Source organism: Coloeus monedula, assembly GCF_965178545.1.
Source record: "Coloeus monedula genome assembly, chromosome: 1".
Taxonomy (NCBI): Eukaryota; Metazoa; Chordata; class Aves; order Passeriformes; family Corvidae; genus Coloeus; species Coloeus monedula.
The window spans coordinates 120,720,443-120,740,556 of NC_138781.1; positions in this window are offsets into that span (position 1 = coordinate 120,720,443).

Genomic DNA, 20,114 nt, shown 5'->3' on the forward strand with positions numbered 1-20,114 from the left:
ATTTCATATAATGACTAATGGTAAGAAGCTATGCAGCAATACAGGGTTCACAGCAGAGTAGACTTGTGTCAGTAATGAGCAATGAATGCAAGACTTTACAAACATGCATAGTTTTTATATGTGCCCTTTTAAAAATACTGGGCAGAATAGCCAACAGTAGTGCTGCCTGATGCTATCAGTAACAGTTTGTGTGTGTTCAGTAAACAGGAACTGTTTAAAAGTCCACTATGGTGGAGGAAACCCAGAAGAAGGAAGAAAACCTGCAACTTTATGAACTGGTTTCTTAACTGAAAGAAAGTGAAATACTAGGCTTTTTGTCCCACTGAAGTTTGCAAAGACCTTACAGAGGTGTAGAAAATTAATGGATTTATTACTTGTTACTTACATTTTTATGCCTGCAGTAAACATAGAAAATATTAACAGTAATGTAAGCTGTGAAGAGGACAGTGCACAGAGGGCTCCTTATTTCTGTGATACTGTATGTACCATCTGTGCCAGGTTTTAGAAGAGACTGGTCAGTACCGAATGCAATCACACAACCAGTAGACAATATGCTGGCAGCCTGTTTCTCTGTAGCAATCTTATTCTGTAATTACCAATATAATTTTTAAAGGTTGCAGTTTGGCATCTTCATGCTATTTTCCCAAGATCTGTAAAATTGGGTTCCTCATGTTTATCCAGGGTGCTATTGACTTCTCCTGGGCTCCAGAACACCACAGAGATCTTTGCAAAGTGCTCTTGGCAGATGGTATGAAGATAGTTTTGGCAGGGTTTCTTTATTGCTTCAACCTGTAAGATGAGTTTCCAGAGACCATGGTGTAGGCATAAAATGAAATCAACTTGAGGATAAAAAAGTATCTGTGTTCATTATTAGCAGAAGCAAATTTATTCCTTTACATCAGGGGTGAGGAAAAATTCTGATGGAAATGTTCCTTTTGAAAATGGGGAGCATGCCGGAACACAGGGAGTTTCGTGTCTGACTTTTAGAGTCTGTGGCAAGAATGTATAAACTAGTGAGCTCCCATCCTTGTCCAGGCTAGCAGTGTTTTGTCAGCAGTACTTTACAGTGCAGTATATTGTCATGGCTGCTTTGCCAGCGTCGTTGCTGACTCGTGGAAAAGCAGGCAGTGCCCACATCCTCCACAGCCCCAGCCACGCAAGCCGGTTAACAGGGTCTGTCAGCAGCCACAGAAGTGCTGTGTTGCAGGAGGTTGTTGTTTCTCTGTGGCTCTGACCGTTTATGAAACCATTCATGGGCAACCTTCCCGCTCCGTTTTTGCGTCTGCAGTTGCAGTGTGTCTGTGGAAAAGACGAGGAGTCCCTCAGGCTCGGAGATGAGTTCGATCTGCAGCGCATGGAAAAGATCTGTGGTGTCTGTGCTTCTGAGAGGCTGAGAGAGCAGATGGCTATTGGATGGTACCAGAGTACCTGAGGGGAACCTGCTGTGGAAGTGCCAGCCCCAGCTGCAGCCACTGCATTGCCCTGTCAGTGCTGGGAAGGTAGTCCATGACAGAGTCCCATACAAGGTCTTTCATAGTGTGGGGTAGCTTTCCTTTGCACAGAGCATTTGATTGGTGCAGTGTGTATGTATGGGCAGCTATGAATAGTTGTCATTTGGTTTATGCAATCAGGTTCTTCCTCATTTCTCTCTCTTTTCTTATATTTTCTGTTCTTTCCTGGTTGCTTTGTTTGTGATACCACCTCATCCAATCCTGTTTGCAGCAGCAGTGCCAGTTATGGATAGCTCTTTCTTATATCCTGACTGTGAAGAGCTGAGAGCCTCGGGAGGGTTGTGCAGAGACATACCAAACTTAGGGGTATTGTTAAGGGCTTTATTTAAATTAGTATGTAAAATAAAAGCAGAATGTTAAAAAGTGCGTGAAGCATGATGACCAAACAAGGCAAAAAAAGGTGCATGAATGTCTCTATTTTAGAGTGCATCCCAACTGAAGAGTTCCTAGGTATCTATAGTCCAACTTTTCTCAAAGGTTTCCTTCCCACAGCAGTGTGCTCCTTTGTCGTGGATGCTTCCTTTTCCTTTGTGGAGAAGGAATGGCTCCAAATTCACCTGAAAGCTGGGCTGCCATTCAGTGGAACCTTGGTTGGCTGGAAAGTTGGACAGAGAGAAACTAATGAAATTCAGCAAGGGTTAAGTGTAGGGTCCTGCACTTGAGGAGGAATAACCCCAGGACAGGCTGGGGCTGACCTACTGGAGAGCAGCTCTGCAGAGAACTGGGAGTCTTAGTGAATGACAAGCTGACCATGAGTCAGCAGTGCCCTTGTGGCCAGGAGGGCAAAGAATGTCATGGGGTGCATTGGGACAAGTGTGGCCAGCAGGTCGAGGTGATCCTCCCCCTCTACTGGGCCCTAGTGAGGCCACACCTGGAGTATTGTGTTCAGTTCTGGTCTCCAAAGTTCAAGGAGGACAAGGAGCTACTGGAGAGGGTACAGAGGAGGTCCACAAAGATGATTACGGGTTTGGAGCATCTCTCAGATGAGGAGAGACTTCGGGAGCTGGGACTGTTTAGTCTAGAGAGAAGACTGAGAAGGGATCTCGTTAATGAATATAAATATCCCAAAGGTGGGTGACAAGTGGATGGTGCCAGACTCTTTCCAGTGGTGCCCAGTGATAGGAAGAGGAGCAATGGCCATAGATTAAAACACACAAAGTTACACCTCAACATGAGGAAGAACTTTTTTACATTGAGAGTGGCAGAGCAGTGAAACAGGTTGCCCAGGGAGGTTGTGGAGCCTCCCTCTCTGGAGACATTCACTCACCTGGACTTGTGCCTGTGTCAGCTGCTCTGGGTGACTCTGCCTTGGCAGAGGGGGTTGGACTACATGTTCTCCAGTGGTCTTTTCCAACTTCAACAAGTGTATGATTCTGTAAAATATAAATATAGGAAGGGGCTATAACCTGCAGTCCATGTTGGAATTATGTCTGTATTCCTCACTAGGACAGGATCCAGGTCCTGGAGCTTGCAGCAGGTCACACTGCCAGAACTAGAGCTGTCGCGGGCATACATGGTCCCCTGGTATGAGCTGTGCAAAGCCTGTCTCCTGCATTGCTCCAGGTCAGCTTAGCATGGATACTGAGATGTTCTGCCAGCAGCAAGGCAGCAAAGCTCCTCACTGTCTGATTGCCAGGAGAGATTGCTTTGCCCTCCTGCCTACCCACTCTCACGAGTTTCTCAGTGCACTAAGCTGTTTCCAGGGAATGCTGCTTACAGCAAGTCTGGCTCTGTACCAGGCTTGGTTCTGGTTTTGCAGCAGTGCCGAGATTATAGAACGCAATACCTGTGATTCAGGAGAAGGCCTAAGGGAAAACAGAAGAGAGGGCATCCAAGGTGAAAGCAGATGCAAAGTGTGATGGAAAGAGAGCTGACTATGGTGAGACTGGAAAGAAGGAGCAGGGTCCAAGCCTGGATTTGCAGAGGAGCAGCTGCAGCCAGGTGCTGTGAGCTCAGGAGTCAAGGAGTGGGAAGAGACCTGTGGGGTGGTCTGGGGAATTCTGATACAGGCACCTTCTGCTTGATCTGATAGAAAAATGGTTAGCCAAAATATGTAGAACAAATTTTAATGGACAGATAATTTATAAATCAGATTGGCACTTAGCTAACTGCAGATTTTTTAGTGTGCTCCTTCAAGACCTAATGCAATTTTATGGCTACAGTCAAACCTGGTTTAGGATAATGGGAAAGAGTGGAATTTAGCTCTTTTTATGAGTCATAGATCTGTTAATAGGCCAGTTAGGTACAAAGCTTAACAGCTATTCTGAAAAAAAATTGTATCTCCAAGTCTTTAAGAAGTGAAGTGTAGAAATATCTTCTGAATAAGTAAGAAATTAAGAAGTTTAGAAGGGAAAAGGCTGAATTTGTATGGAACCCTTAGAGGATTAGAAGAGTGAGCTTATCGGTAAAAGCTTATGTGATACATAAAAAGAGGCTCTGTAGATACAAGCTAAGCTATATGGTATGCAGAAGACTGCCACCAAAGGATATATGAGGAGGGAGATTCTTTTATATTTGATCTTTGTGCAAAAAGCTTAAGTGCTTGTAACTTTGTTGGTTTTGGATGCTATACAGAGAAATCCTTTTGTTTGAATTGTAAACAGCTTGGGAGTTAAATGTAATTTCACTGGTAACTGAACACCATGGCTGTGGAGACTCTGAACCACAGTGCATTTCAGCTTAGGAAATGCCCAGCACTTGTGAATTGCACTGAAGCTGTACAGAGCAGTCTGAGACAGTGTTATAAAAATCAGGGAAAGCAGAAAAATCTGCTGGTGACAGCAAGGAAACTGCTGTGCTGACAATAAAGCAATGGGGAAGACATCGAACTGCAGGAGTATAAGGGATTTTATGGCAGCTGTCAAGTACAGCCTACACTTTGATCAAATAAATTACTTAGCTTAGTGTGGAGTAAAGTTTAGGGGTCCAAGATAAAGAGATTATAGTAATGACCTGATAGTAATTTCTGGTCTTCTGCACAGAAGTTAAAGTATGTAAAGTAAGTAAAAATGCTATCAAATTAGAACAACATTTACATATGAGTTGTAAATATCCACTAGCATGAAATACCCGTTCCCTTTATAAAGGAACTGATGACATATAAGTACAAGGCTGTGAAAAGCTGTATTTCAAAGCTTTGTGGAGAGTCTTCTTTAAAAGTCTGTTATATATTGCCTGAGAGGTTTAATTGCTGATGGATTCTAACAGAGCCTTCCAGAAAGGGTTGTGATGGTAAGACCATCTCAGCTAGGCAGAAGTTCATTTTAACACCATGCTGGTTAACAGAGGCACCTCCCAGAGTGGTCACACATTTTCTGTCCACCCAAAACAAGCCAGTATATTCTCTTGTTTCCAGAATTGCAGGAAGCTGCAGAATTGACAGTAAATGTTACCAGTTCCTCAGCAGTTGGGTGGCAATCACAGCTGAAGAGAGTTTTTGCTCCTCTTGCCATGCTTATTTCTGGTCCCACACACCTCTTCCCCTAGTTGTACCAGCACAGCTAATCATGAAGCTCTTCTGCAAACTGAGCCAGTTGAAGCAGGTTTATGTCCCTGTGTGGTGCTGCCCACCTTTAGCTCTTTAGCTTGGTACAAGCCCAAACCTGCCTGATCTCTCTGCAACATATCTCCAGCTGTGTTTCCACCTCCTCCATGCAGACTGGGGAGCTCATCCATCTGAAAACTAACCGAGCAAAGCAAACAGAAAACATTGGGCATAGTATGCAGGTTCAGTATTAAACTGCTCTTTTGGATGGCAAATTTGATTTTCTTCCTAATTGAAGTTGCTGTGTCCTAAGGAACTGGATATTGTGTCATGTCATGGGCTGGGAGTGAGAGTCAAGAACACTTAAAGGCTTTTAAGTGTTGTCCCTGTCCTGCATTGTGAAACTGCCCCCTGTGCTTCCTATTGCAGCTCCAGTATAGCTTCACAAAGGAGTGTGAATACCCTCAAGAAAAGTGCTTGTGCTCTTTGAATATCTGAGGGTGGTTACCTGAAAAGGAAGTAATAAACCCCAGGTCTTCCCATAGAGCATGCATTTGAAGAAGGCAATCTAAAAGTCTAGGGTGATTCAGCGCTCCTGGCAAAAGTCCTCAAAATTTGCATTGGTGCACTTGGCATGCCTTTTGCAGCCCCAATGTCCCTGGAACCGTAGGCTTTATGGTTTTCTGAACCCTAGCCTTTCTTGAAACTCATGGTAATTAGCTGCTTTTGGCTTTTCCCTCTCTGCCACACCCACATCTTGGTTTTTATCTTCTATGCTCCCTTAATTAAGTTGTCACTGGTTCACCTTGTTGTTAATATTAATAATGCTGGTTTTTGTGTTGTGTGAAATATATATAGAATTACAGAATCGTAAAATCACGGAATTGTTTAGGTTGGAAAAAACCTCTAAGATCACTAAGTCTGGCCATTAACCCAGCACTGCCATGTTCAGTAAACCTTGTCCCCAAGTGACATATCCACATTTTCTTTAAAGACTTCAGGGGCGGTAATTCTGTCAGTTCCCTGGGTAGCCTGTTTCAATGCTTGACAACCTTTTGGGGAAGAACTTTTTCCTAATATCCAATCTAAACCTCCCCTGGTACAACTGCAGACCATTCCCTCTTGTCCGATTGCTTGTTACCTGGTAGAAGAGACTGACCCTCAAGTGGCTACAACCTCCTTTCAGGGAGCTGTAGAGAGCAAGAAAGTCTCCCCTGAGCCTCTTTTTCTCCAGACTAAACACCCCCAGTTCTGTCAGCTGCTCCTCACAGGATTTCTGCTCTAGACCCTTCACCAGCTCTGTTGCCCTTCTCTGGACACATTCCAGCACCTCAATGTCCTTGTAGAGAGGGGCCCAAAACTGAACACAGGATTTGAGGTGTGACCTCACCAGTGCCAAGTACAGGGGAACAGTCACTGCCCTGGTCCTGCTGGCCACACTGTTTCTGATACAGGCCAGGATGTCACTGACCTCTTTGGCCACCTGGGCACACGCTGGCACGTGTTCAGCCAGCTGTTGATCAACATCCCCGGGTCCTTTTCTGCTGGGTTGCTTTCCAGCCACTCTGCCCCAGCCTGTAGTGCTGCAAGGGGTTATTGTGACCCAGGGGCTGGAACTGCCACTTGGCCTTGTTGAACTTCATACAATTGGTCTTGACACATTGGTCCAGCCTCTTCAGATTCCTCTGCAGAGCCTCCCTGTCCTCCAGCAGATCAACACTCCCACCCAATTTGGTGTCATCGGCAAACTGACTGAGGATGCCCTCAATTCCCTCATCCAAGACATCAATAAAGGTATTAAACAGGACTGTACTGAGCCCTGGGGAACACCAGTAGTGACCAGCCATGCATGGTTAACTCCACTCACCACCACTCTCTGGGCCATCCAGTCAGTTTTTTATCCAGTGAACTGTGCACCCATCCAAACCATGAGCAGCCACTTTCTCCAGGAGAATGCTGTGGGAGCCAGTGCCAAAGGCTCAAGGAAGTCCAGATAGACATCATCCATAGCCTTTCCCTATTCCACTAAACAGTTCTCCTTGTCATAGATCAACTTGGTCAAGCAGGACCTGCCTTTCACAAACCCATGGTGGCTGGGCCTGAGCCCCTGGTTGTCCTGCCTGTGCCACATGGTGGTCCTTAGGATGGTCTGCTCTGTGACCTTCCCTGGCACCCAGCTCAGTCTGACAGGCCTGTAGTTTCCTGGATACTCCTTCTACAGTTCTTGTAGATGGATGTCACATTTACTAACCTCCAGTGATGTGGGATATCTCCCATTAGCCAGGACTGCTGAAAAGTTACTGAAAGAGGTTCGGTGAGCACTTCCACCAGCTCCCTCAGTACACTTGGGTGGATCCTGTCCAGCTCCATAGACTTTTGTGTGTTTAAGTAGTGTAGCAGGTCACTGGCCGTTTCCCTTTGGATTATGGGGACTTCTTTCTGCTCCCTGCCTCTGCTTTCCAGCTTAGAGGTCTAGGTACCCTGAGGATAACTGGTCTTTACTAGTAAAGACTGAGGCAAAGAAGGCATTAAGGATCTCAGCCTGTACCTTGTCCTTTGCCACTGTGTTTCCCCTTGCATAGAAAAAAAGATGGAGATACTCCTTAGCCCTCGTTTTGTTGCCAATGTATTTTTAAAAACATTTTTTTGCTTTTTGTCATCTTTTATTGACTTAATAGATTTCATTCTAGTTAGGCTTTGGCATTTCTAATTTTCTCTCTGCATAACTTCATGATGTCATTGTAGTCTTCCTGAGTGGCCTGCCCCTTCTTCAATAGGGATAAAAAATATTTATGTCTCACTGTTTTCTAATATAGTCCTGATTAGAATACTTAATTCTCAAAGATGGACTTTTAATAATAATTTAGTATTACTTTATTTAGGAAAATTAGGATATTACAAGTGAGATTTAAGGACTCTCCAGGAAGACATAACTGAAACAATAATTGCTGTTTTGTCCTTTTAGTACTTTTTCTAAATGTTAGACTAGGCAGATGAAAAGGAGCAGTGGGAAGAAAGGAGAACATTAGCTGAAGAATGATGAGTGTAAAGTAGCAGTGTGTTCTGTTCTCAAGTATTTATGGGAAACTTTTTGTCCCTGTAATTATCATTGGAAGTCGCAACAAACGTTTTACTGTGACATTCCTAAGTAACATCCACTCTGTTAAAAATGCCATCCTTCTGCTTGTGTAAAATCATTATCCATATGTACTAGAATGCTGTTCTTTTGGTTTTTACTAGTATTGTGGAGGCAATGTCTTGATCCCTGTTTCTAAAAGAAAACCGTGCACTATCTTCATGTAGCTTCATGTCAGTTAAATATATGTAAAAAATGGAGTTCTTATTTGTCTTTTCTTTTGCTCAGAGTCAAACTGTGGACTGCCTTCCTTTGTCATTTTTTGAGCGTGAACACATTGTTCCGTGATAATTTTGAAAATAGTAGGCTAAGGATAGGAGCAGCACAAAATCGGGATCTCATTCCCCACAGAAGCAAAAAATGTGCTCTCAGATATGAGGCAATGTTCTCATGCTCATAAAAAAGCATATTTTTGTGTTCAAATGCAATGTTCTGTTAAGCAGAGTAGAACTGCATGCAGCAATTGCATCAGTCAAGTGGATGTTTTTCCCAAGTACCTTTAGATGTTAATCATAAAATTGTTCCAAAATAACTATATTTTGTTTGAACATTGCAGACTGGCATTTTATCTTTACATGTAATTATGATCCTCACAAAATATTCTAGACCAGAAATATGGATTTCTATTATTAATATTCTCCTGAGCAGTATGAGTAAGTGCAATTTTTTAGAGACTAAAATTTGATGCCTTAAACAATTTTTTCTGGCTAGTCAAAGAAAATACTGTTGATTGATACATGTATTTTAACATTAAAGAGCTTGAAAAGTCTATTTAAAATTATTTTTGTCCTCATAAAAATGTATTCCTTATTTTGCTATTGTCCTAGTTATTTTCTGCAATTGGCCCATGTTTATCAGACTTTTAAGAGTAATTGCAAACAAAATTTTGCCAATATTCTCTTAATGACAGCATTTCTCTGGAATAAAATGAAAGTCTTCCAAGACACTTAGAGAGCCTCAAACACATTGAATCCAATACAGTAAGGATTTTGCTTGCAAGTCCCACCTCTTTCTTCCTGTTTTTCAGCAAGTGAATGAGCAAGGTACATTTTATAAGTAAAAATCTTTATACGAACACCTCTGTTAAAACTCTGCATCTTATGCTAAACCTTTCTACGGTGTGTAGTCTCAGGATGACCATGAACACATTTCATTCAGAATTCCAATTTTAAAATGTTGCCAGTTCACTATGAAGGCCTCTTGTGATTGCTCTTCAATCGCAGGGTGCAAATGTCGAGTTTTGAAGCAAGTTAACAGCCAGGGAGGCATGAAATGTGTGTTGTAGTTTCAGAAGGAGGGACACTAGTTTTCTTGAAGCTGATGTGGCTCACATTCCCATACGAGTTTGCTGTGGTCAGTTAGCACATACTGGGCAGGTCTCCAAACAGCCAGATTCTTGCATTAGCATCAGAGACAAGTAGGGCTGAAAGTCACACAAAAGTGTTAGGGTGTGCTAGAACTGAGTACAACCAAATACGTGGATCCAAGCTCTAGATGTAGCTGGAAAATCTGAACAAGAAGAAAGGGAGACAGACGGACACTGTCGTTCAGACATTAAAAGTGCATTATGCACCATATTCATGTTTGAAAAAGAACCTATCAGCCTGGAATCAATATGTGTTTTGGTTTTTTTTTTTTGCTTATCGTGTACATTAGACCAGTGCCACCCAGATACTCTTCAGCTTTCTTCCTTATGACTTGCAAATAAGGGCTGCAGAGCTGGGCTCTCAGTGCATACCTTGCAGCATAACCTTGAACATTCGGATGCTGATGACAAAGAGGCAGGGAAAAAACTATTTTTTAAAGCAGGACCCTAAAGGAATAATTAGTTAAAATAGGTCATGTTATTCTTTCATTTAACTTTATCAGTGCCTTTCCACACCATAAGAGAAAACCTTAAAGGATGAGCCAGCAGTATTGGAAGGAAATGTAGTCTATGCTTGGTTTCTAATCTTTGCTTAAGCACAAAATATTTGGATATATATGTATATGAATCCTGTCTTCCAAAGAATTCAAAGAGTACCTTGCTGAACATGACTGCAGTCCTACTGCTGTACAGATATAATTTCTCACAGAGTTTATGTCTCTTCCTCTGTAGTCTAAGTAATATATAATTTCCAGAAACTTTTAATTTCTTGCTGATGCATTTTAAGATATTTCATGAAGTTGCAGGTTACTTTGTTATTGTTGGTCCCTAATTTCAGGACATTAAAACTCTTAGGTTGCAAACTTAACTTAGTCTACCTAAGTACTTGTGTTACTGGTGCTGTATTTCTGGTATAATGATTGCTGTCCCAATCACAGCAACATTATTCAGACCCTTCTGGGCTGATTGCTCCTGGAGCTGTTGCTTTGCAGTGCACAACACTAAATAAACTGACATTCCATACCCCAAAAGGCGAATAGAGGGTTAAACTGGGATGTCATCATCATATTAATTTCCCAGGGAGGAAACAGTGAACTTAGTAGAATCAGACTGTCTGCTGTTGCTAAGATACTGGCATATGAACAAAACTTCATGGTCAAAAAAATAAGGCTAGCACGTGAAAGAATCAGCCCTAGGCACTCAATCTCTTCCTGCAGTAGAAAGCTATCATCCATCAACACAATAACCAGAGGGCTGCATGCAGTCTTAACAAGCGCTTTAACATATTGGTGATGGAGCTCAACAGAGGTGAATTTGTCTGGAAAGTGTTTGAAGCAAATGTCCATGTGTAAATTTGTCACACTACATTGCCTGAGCCAAAACTAGTTTAGCTGGTGCTCCAGGGATCTCTCTGTATGTATGAATTACACAGACAGTCATTGATGCTTCTGTGTGTTGTGTATTTTAGATTTGTTCCACAGGGCAGGCAAGAGATGCTGGAGCAAGTCAGTCCTAAGTGCTGACTGAAAAACCTTTATCTTGTACCATTCAGAATTCTCCAAGATCCTTAATAATTAAAAGCTTGTCGTTATTAGGCTACAAACAGTACAGTTCATCAAAAAAAGATTCAATAATCTGTGAAGTGAGAAACCCTACTAAGCTGTCTCTGCAATACAAGCAGAGACAATAATGGATCTTGTTCAAGCAAACACATGATTAATTCTGACAGCACACATTAAACATTTGATGTGGGCAGCAGTCAATACTAATGGAAGCTGTTAGTGGGAATATCCCATCTCACAGTGAAGCATCTCATAGGTGAGATGGATTGGAAACAGTGAAAAGATGGGTACATTAACAATTGGTTACTGTGGTGAATTCTTAAACCTTCCACAAGCAGCAGAAGGTTTAGCAAAAAAGAAAAGAATCACTGTGTGTGAATTAGTAGGACTTCAGCAAAGATAGTCCCTGAAATGACTGAAGAGGTAAACTTTTGTTTTGGGGTTTTTTGTTACCACAGTTCAGTAAATTTGCTTCTTTCGCCATGCAGCATATCTAGCCCTGGGTTGTTGATGGTGTGTGTAAGAGCTCTATTTGATAGGCAATTGAATTGCCAGAGAAATCCAGTCGTAGAAATAAGTCTGTGTTGAATAACTGGAGGTCATACCAGAAAATAAACATAAGGAAAAGAAGATAAAACATTCTAACATTGTTTGAAATACAGCCTGAGAATTCTGACATTCTGTGAAAGAAGGTCTGAGCATTCTAATATTCCATAAATGAACGTTGTGTGGTACGTTTGACACACCTGAAAGACTACTGATAGGGCAGGAGGTAATGGCCACAAACTAGAACACACAATATTCCAACTGCACAGAAGAAAACCTTTTTTTGCTATAAGGGTGGTCAAATTCTGGAAGAGGTTACCCAAAGAAATCATTGAGTCTCCATCCTTGCATACAGAGTGTACATTTAATGAAGTCTGGATGGCAGTATCTCATCAGTGAGAGATATAAGTTATATCCATGAGGGGATGTAGGAACCCAGAGTACAGAGAATATTTCTCTGCCTGTTTTGAAGGGGTTTTACCCCCCTGAACAACACTGTTTTGACCTTCGTCCATGGAAAAAATTGCTATCAGACAAGAACTAGAAAATACGATGGTGCGAATTAGGTGATAAACTACTATGTAAGATTGTCACAGGGTGAAAAATTTAGAGGTTTTTGGCTTCTCTTTGTAGTAAATAGATAAGAGCAAAAAACATCAAACATCAAAATGGAGGATTGTTGTTCTTCAAACCTTCTTCTTCTTCTACTACTCCATATTCTGCGGCAAAAGTAATTTGGGATGATTGGACAAAAAATTCCACAGTTCCTGGCCATGTAACTGAATAATTGGTAGGAAAGCGAAAATAATATACATTTTTAGTAACCATTGGTTAAATTATCTTTAAAAGGCTGTGTAAATCTTGATAATTGGGCTTTCTCCTGCATTCTCTGCTCTGTGCTATGTCTGGGTCATGCTAGTGACTCTGTTTCTCTGATAAGACTTAATAAACAACTATCTAGCAGCAGTGAAGGCTGAAAGTCTCTGTTTGTCTCTCAAACTAACTCCTGGCAAGGACTTCAAAAACGCTCTCCCATCAGGAGAGATTTAATTTACACCACGGGCTGTGGCAAAGAGATATTATTTTTTCGGTTTTGTAATTGCTGATAATTCTAACTATTGGTGAAGTATCATTGAAACACGGATGTCTCTCTGCATATCCCTTGCCATGGGCACCTTGTAAATTTAGCATGGGTCTAGAATGTTACTTAGGTAATGTTGCCATCTGGACGTTTTGGAGAGGCTTACTCCTGAGAAAAGAGTTTTTCACTCCTGAGAAAACAATTCTTATTTGTAGAGGCTCAACTCAGCACCTCTGCTGAGATGAAGGAGGCTCCTAGCTCAGTAGCTGATGTCTCAGAGCTGCAGAATCAAGCATACCCCATAGCATTCACTATGCTCAGTCTTGTCTACAGATTTTTGTGATTTAAAGTTTTTTGGGGTTGTTTTGTTTTTTGGGTTTTTTTAGATGTTAATGGCATTATGTGATCCCGGGGTTGATGGTCAAGCCTTAACCCAGCCTTCTGGAGGACTCTTTTGAATGGAGTTGTCCTGATGGCTTCTCTTGGACTGGTTGTTCAACCACATTAAAATCATCTATTTTGACCTGCATTTTAAATCATGCTTTGCATGCTGTTCAGCTCCTTGGAGTCTCTAGGTTTTTCCTGTTTTCAGAATAAATAAGAGGAGGTGGGAATAACATTTGTATTATTAAAAATTAACTTTTTAATGGTTATTTAAAATGAAATAATGTTTATGTTCCAAATTATCCTGGCAAATATCTGGAATAATTTCTTTAGGGCTAGTGAAATTAAAGTAATGGAAAACAAAATGTAAGTGATGTTAGAATCGAACACAGGAAATATTCAGAAAATATATTGAAATATTGGAATAATTAATCACAATAAAAAGGAATCAAGTGTTAATTTTCTTTCACTGTTACTAAAATGGTATTTAAATCAACAGTAGCTAAAGTTAGAAAAATAACCCCATTCTGGATGAGTGGTTGCATTGCTTGCAAGCTGCTTCAGAGGAAGCCATTATAAATACATTAATTTGAAAGTGACTTATTTCCACATTCTAGTTCCATCTTCCTCTTTCAATTGCGTTAGTTAAAATTCTCCATAAAATTAAAATTTGGTGTTAAAGTAAGGACTTGCAATGCTTGCTAGAATATATTTTATTCCCTATTACACTGCCTTAAACCTAGAATAATTATAGCAATGAAATTACTTGAGATTTATGCCACCTTCAGTCAGAGCACACTCTGAGTTTAGAAAATGTGATTTTGATGTAATGTAAAACTTTCTCATTTGTATTAAGAGATGCTGATATGTCTCATGTAGACAAAACCGAACTCTGTCAGGACTATGCTGTTACAGAAAGTCATTTCTGTTTGATGTGTTTTTGAGACTTAGCACAGTCTTGTTGAAATATTTTCTACGTAGAGACTCTCAAACTGCTGTAATTCTTGGTGTGTGTGGCTCAGCCAAGTCTCTAGTTTTTCTCTTTCCAAAGCAACTGGGAAGCAGATCATTAGGAGGGGGGTCCCATGTGCCAAGAGGAAGTTTTTTGGGACAGGGCTGTGCCAGCACTGCCACTAACAGCAGATGAAAATTGTGGTGGGAGAGCAGAAGGATGAGAAAAGGACACACAAGAGCATAGTGGCATCTGGGTAGATATTATAAAGGGAATGGGAAGAACTGGACTGAAAGTTGCTATTGGGTTATGCTGTTTGAAAGCATCATGACTGATTGCAGCTGTAAGAAGTGCTTTTCTTTGGTACTTTTCACACATCTCCCAAATTGCCCAGCATTAATCCACAGGCCAACACTGCTTTGTGGGAATGGAAGACTGTTTCAGAGACAAATGGCACTTATTTTCTTTATCCTAATGCCAAGCATTTTGGGCATAGCAAGAGACAGGACCGAGAGCTTCATATATTACTGGGGAAATTAAGCATATACATTTTATAAAAGGAAAGAATCTTGCACTCAGTTTTCTAGGAAGCGTGGCTGTGGATTTTTAAAAAAATGCAGGAACATGCCTATATTCACCCTGCAGCTTCATTTCAAGCACCTCCTGATGCATCTTAGATTTGAGGAGCTGTACAAAACCCATGTACATTTTTCAAGTTGAGATAGCTTTTGTGGGATTCATCTCACCTACCTATGTAAATCCCAGTAATTAGGCTCTATCATAGTCAGTGGAAGCAGAGTAAAAACCACTGGGTTGCATTTATCTGCTCATAAAATAAAGTGAATTGTTCTCTCAAGCAAATTGTTTTTCTCTATTGAGCAGACAGGCAACAGAGGACAAGTTAGCTCTTATATAGTTAATGTCAGTTGAAAAGTACTCTGATCACATTATACCACATCCCTAAGGAAAAATGTACCCACCCACTGCCTCAATATCTTTCCTTCACAATATTAAGCAAAAGGTATTTAAACTGTGAGCAATCTGGCATCAGCCAGAACTTTAAGGTAAAGCTGCACCACCTCTTTTATGAAGGAGCTGGTCAAAGGATTCTTAGTCTCCACAGGCTGAATTTTAGGACACAAAGTCTAAACTAGAGCAAACACCTTCTCATCTACTTGATGAAGCATTCTGAGTGTAAAGATATAAAAATAAATTTCCCCTTCCTCAGTAGATTTTTGCAGATGGGGTCCATTTCGTTCAGTTTTGCATTCTCTTTTGTACACCTCTAACCCCCAAAGAAAGAGTAAAACTAAACTAAACTCATGCTAATTTGGGCTAACATGACTGGAAATGCTGAAGGCCCTTTCTCCCATGAAGCCCAAAGAGGTCACAGCCCCTGGCCATTCCCCTGACCCCGGCCTCCCCTCTTGCTGCCTTTCTTGCAGCTGACCTGCTCCCCGTGCCCACCAGCTGTGCCTGCTGGCTGTCCCCACAGTCCCAGGCAGAGACAGCGCAGCAGCACACCAGCATCATTCGCATCCCAGATAAGAATAAGAGAGGAAGATTTCTTGAGAGAGCTAGGACACATACCTAAGAATATTTTCCTTTCAATTATGTTCACTTACATGCTATCTAGCAGATGTTTCTGACTTGTGTCTAGTGGCCTGGCATGCTTGGTAGCAGTGAAAAATGATAACATTATAACTGGCTTCAGTACAATATCTTAGTTCCTGAGTTCAGCAGAGAAACCAAGGCCACAAGGATTTTCCTCACAAAGTCTGTCCAGATTAAAAACAGAATACTCAGTCAAAATGGTGTAGCAAACTTATTTATTTGGTTTTTAGGTGCTTGATGTCTGATTAAAGAGCATTTGTAAATCCTTTGTATCTATGACCTTTGAAATGTGAATACTTGTTTTATTCTTTCTCAGATCAATATTTTCGTTGCTTGAAGACAGGAAGAACCTGCATAGATAAAGTTCATGCAAAGGAAATTAAAGAAACTGAGTTTGAGATTGCTGTAAACTCATGTTGTCCTCATTAGTCACTGTTTACATTTTCTGTCCTACTGTATGTGAAGCCTCTATCTCCCTGCAGAGGGAGTTCATAGTGTGAAAACAGCAAGCTCATGTTTAGCAATTGAAAAAAGAATTGTCACTTAATAGAACTCGAAGAATCATGAACAGATATTTGAGCATTTAGCTGTTAGTAGAATTCATTTCTACATAGAAGTATGTATATAAACATATACTTCTGTCTGTATGACCTTGTGCCTGAGATCACAAATAACCTCTCACAGCATGCAGTTATTAAATAACTCATCATAGAATCAATCATAGAATCAATCATAGAATCATAGAATGGACTTTCAAGATCATCCAGTTCCACCTCCCCTTCTATGGGCAGGGACACTTTCCACTAGACCAGAATTGCTCAAAACCCTGTCCAACCTGGCCTTGAACACTTTCAGGGATGAGGCATCCACAGCTTTTCTGGGCAACCTGTTCCAGCGTCTCACCACTCTCATAGTAAAGAATTTTGTCCTAACATTTAATCTAAACCTCCACTCTTTCAGTTTATAGGTGTTTTTTTTTTTTCTTTAGTAGAGAAATTTTATTTGCAATTTAAGTGCACATTGTTGTATTCCAACAATGAAACTACTGAAGAGAGTAATGGGCGGATCAAGGCATTTCATATGCTCAAATACCTGTACAGAAAGTAACTTGACACTTAGGAATAAATGCAGTAGAAAACACTAGGACAGTCTTTTTCCAGGACTTCCACTTGCCACCATGGCAGCCATTTTGATCTACTTGTGAAACCTGACAGAGTTCCTGAGTGATTCCCAGCGTGCTTCCTAAAGAATATCATGGACTTTGAGCTGCTTTGTCTTGCATGATTGTGTCTTTAACATATTTCTGAACTGGTTTGTTCTTGGAGGACATGGTCCCACCAGCTTGAAGGGGCTGCACTGCCACACACTGAGCACAGCCAGTTTGTGGATGAAGTTTCTGATTTCACTTAGTGACTTATCCATGCAGCTGGAACTCATGCTGACAGTCCATGATGGAGTCCTGGTGGTTTTGACAGAGGAGAAACAGGAGGTTTCCATCAGGTCAAGCATAAATTGGAGTAAACATCAGCAATCTCAATACAGTTAACAGTATATCAGCTTGCACATTAGAGATGGAGAAAAAAACCAGTGGGAATAAAAATTGATGGGAAAGCCCCATAAACTCAACTCATGCAGTGTCCTGCTGAATGCAAAAGTCATTATCAGTTTCCTTCTGAAAATAAGAACCTGAACTAGCAGGTTTAGATGTACGTATGAATATCTGGCTAGAAGGTTCTGAAAAATTTCTCCCAAAGCTTGGCTGAAACCTGCCAAAAAATTTTCTGACCACAAGAAAAAACATAAACAAAAACCCCCAAGTTTTAAGTGAAACAGATGCTACAAATGAAAGTGCTAATTGACTCCCAAATCTGACAAACAGATGGATGGAAACTTTTCAAGTAAGTCTTTGGGTGAGAATAGGCTCAGGCAACCCACGAGGGTAATGCCTTTTCCTTGAACTGCATTGGCCCCAGCTGTGCAGTAATACATGGCAGGGAAGAGGCATAAGGCCTCAGGGCACCTTACAGGATGAGAATGGAAGCAATAAAGCATAGAGTCCAACATACATTGTATTTGCAAGGTAGGAAGATAAGGGAAGAGTCTTATTTTCAACACCATCCAGCAGATTGATGTCCTCCCTGGGTAATAGGGGCAACACAAGTCTCAGCTCTTTACCAGAAAACTTGAGAGGCTGCAGAGCCTCTCAGTTTTAGCCAGTCATTTGATCACCATTTAATTATCTGAGGTGATTGCCAAATTCCCTTTGAGGGACTACATTAGGGATTATTTAGGGACTTTTCTCCCTGGGTATAGCATTTATGAAAGCATCATGCATGACTAATTACAAAGTAATAAAAGCTGGAAACTGAAATTTATGAAAAAGCTGGAAAAAAATCGTCTTTCAGTATTTCTTTTGACACAGTAAGTCCTGGGTAAGCAAATGTAAAATGAGCTTATGTCATCCTGAATATAAGCATTTAGTGCATTCATGTTGATTATCATGTATTCTTTTGCCCCAAGCTTTCCTGTTTGCGCTGCATTTTTGCAGAAAGCCCCTGTTCATGTTTGTTAGCTGGGCAATGCTGAGAGCTGCAGGCTCAGAATCAGCCTGAGACAGAGCTCCTCTCTGATGAATGGACTTTTGTAAGCATCTGCTTTCTGCATTGATGTCCCACAGAACATCAAGGCAAGGTGACACAACAGCTTTGCTTTTGCCTTTGAGCTAGTGTCCGGGACCCAGCATGTGTGAATATTACCTAGACTGAACACACTGACATTTCTGCTCTTGAGGCAAAGGGGAAGTCTTGCTATAAAGGGATATCAAAGCTGTTTTGGAGACAGAGATTAATAGCAATATTGCTGCCATTTCTGCTGCTGTCTAGAAAATAACATCTCAGGACCCCCCATGATGACATCCATCCCAGTTTGTATGCAGAGTAGTCCAAACTGGTTTGATTATTGAAAGAGAAAACAGATGTGAAGAGGGAGGCTGAAAGCAGTTGGCCCTGGAAATGGAGAGGCAGCCCTTGGGCACTGCACTGCTGTACCAGCATTGAACACTGGTGACATGGGGCTCAGCCCTACGGGGTTACGAAGAGTTTGCTGAGTTTTAGCAGGTTTCACTCTTAATGCTTCCTATGTTAATTAGCTTAAAGCTATCTGTGATACCTTAACAAAGGCTCCATCTGCTTGAAGCAGCTGCAGTGTCAATCAACCTGGAATGGGTGTACAGGAGTTGGAGACCAGATAAGGCTGAGCCTGACTGGGAAAATTGAGACTGAGATGGGAATACTAAAAGTGGGGCCAGGAATGGATGAGATAAGAAATCTGATGCAGAGAAGAACAGACTGAAATGAGCAGTGAAGAGATGCTTTCTGCCTTGGTGTGATGCAGTAAATGTGCTATGCATGCTGAGCAATGCAGAAAGCATGAAGTAATTCCTCTGTCAGTGATCATCGCTCATCCGAGGCACAGAGTGCACTCGTGCCCTGTGAAAAGAGCTGTGAGCATGTAATGAGAGACAATGTCATAAAAAGTGCACAGAAAGAAGCTTCATGAAAGCTGCACAGGGAATTCTAATAAGCCTTTCTTGACTTTGAAGCAGAGTTGCCATCCACTCTATTCATTCTCACATGGTTTTCTGTCCATTATAAGCTCCTGTAGATTATCAAGTGAAAATATGCTGTATGTTTTTGGATGTAAGTGAAAAAAACCTGTGTCAGGGAGGATTTCTACACCTTTCATAGCACAGCATGGGGAAATAGCTGTACAAGTTTTTTGTGTAATTTTTTCCTGGCAGAGTTCCATATTGGTACCTGCTAGAGGCAGAAAGTCAGAAAAGGTGACTTATTGAATGGTAATAATATAAGGAAATTTGCTTGGTGAATAAAAACCTAATTGCCTAGAAGTTGAAACTTTTTTCCTCTAGTGGCTTGTTGGAAGGCTTTTTGGGTGGAGGGAGGTGAATTCTTTATCTTTTCACCTCCTAAAACATATATTGTAGTAGACAGGATAACATCTGCCTTCCTCATACAACTTTTTTGCTTAGCATGTTGAATTAAATCTGCTGATCAATAACTCACTGAGTTCAGTAGATACATTTGATCTTTATCCTTTGGCTGAGGTGCTAAATGCAAACTCTTTTTACTGATATAAGCACAATGAACACAGATAACCTTCTATCTACTCTCTGCTATCTCATGCTACCAACTCTTAATCTGTGTGAGAGTAAAGCCTGATCTAATATTACATGTAACATCAGCAGTACGAAGAGATGTGACATTAAAATGAAAAATGAGACTATTTGAATGCTTTTAAATAGCTTGTTTTGAAGTGCAGTATATATAATAAAAAATAGGGAATTTCACCCTATCTTTCTAAAAATTTCATGACAGGCCATGTCATACAAAACTTCTGGCCTTTATCCCCAGATATTGTCTATGTGAGAATTCCTCTGAATCTGTTGGCATATGGAAGTC